Here is a 1,376-nt window from a genome sequence, read left to right on the forward strand (position 1 = left end):
TCATCACCCCACACTTCACCCGGGGCTTATAAAAGGCAGAGCGTGGACCCGTCCACCCTCTTTTTCACCTGTCTGCCTTGCCCTCTCCTTCACTTCTCTGCTTCGCCCTCTTCTTCACTACTCCCCGTTGTTTGCCCGTTGCTTCATAGGAATCATCGTTGGTGTGCAACAGACGTTCTTCTTCCGGAGGACCAGTGCGGAGCACACATTGCCATAAGCCCCAGCAAAGTAACTAAGCAGGAGATAACGCACCAACTCTTGAGGTGGGAACACTAAAGCAGAGCACCCCACGGAGGTTCATACTACACTCACAGACCTATGCACGACTAGGCTAGGGATCTTTAACCTCACGCATCTTCTCTCCTCTCTCTCTCTCTTTCCACCCTCTCTATCTCCTCCCCTTTCGACACACAAAAGAGCATCCATTACTGATTCACAATCACAGTTTCCTCTGGCACGACACTGCACCCCTCATAATGCACTAACCCACTCCTCCCACTCTCACACCTTAAACACCAGTATTTCTCCCTCATACCTCCCCCAAAGCTTACTGGGTTGCGTTGGTTGGCCGACCGCGCCATGTATTGCAAGACTGTTTATCGTCATCTGCTCTCTTTCTTTCTGGCTATCTAATCTTCCTCGGGTTTGTGTGTGTGTATGTGTGTGTGTGTGTGTGTGTGTGTGTGTGTGTGTGTGTGTATGTGATGGTGCCTGTCATCGCATAAGTTAATATTATGGAAGTGATAATGGGATAAGTCTGCTCTGTATCTGCTTTCGTAAATTGCTTGCCCTTGTGTCGCACCCCACAAATTCCTGGCTATCCCTGCTGTACATAATAATAAACCCCATTTACTGTGCCACATACCTTTCCTCACTTGAGTGTAAATAAATGCTTATATAGAAATTTTCCCAGCTCATTTTCGTCTTTTCCTTCATTGCTCCAGCATGGTTCATGTCCTAGCCTTTGCCGGGACATTATCCCCCAACGATATGTTTTTATAGCCGGACACGTTCTTGGGCAGATATGCTCGGCTGCGTCTGATCTGGTAAGGTGATGCAGTTTGAATAAGGCATACCAAGGGCGTGGCCCCCAGTAATTAGATCACGTGACCATTATGTAAACAAGATTTATTAGACGGGGGACCTTAAGTCACGGTCGATTTGCGACCCGCCGCGTCATGAAGTTACTCATGTGTGACAGCCTGCGATTCCGGAGATTCTGGTGGGAACCCGAGGTAGCTTTCCCCCCTCGTGGTCTTCTCGCCCCCCAACCCCTGGGTCTGCAACAATATTATCCGTATTGATTTTCAAAATAGAACTGTGTGTATGCAGATAAAGTAGATTAAGGTCATCTACATATTTGTCCTTTAAGTTGT

This window comes from Eptatretus burgeri, chromosome 2 (assembly GCF_056783735.1).
Source record: "Eptatretus burgeri isolate ZD-2024b chromosome 2, Ebu_testis_v1, whole genome shotgun sequence".
NCBI lineage: Eukaryota > Metazoa > Chordata > Myxini > Myxiniformes > Myxinidae > Eptatretus > Eptatretus burgeri.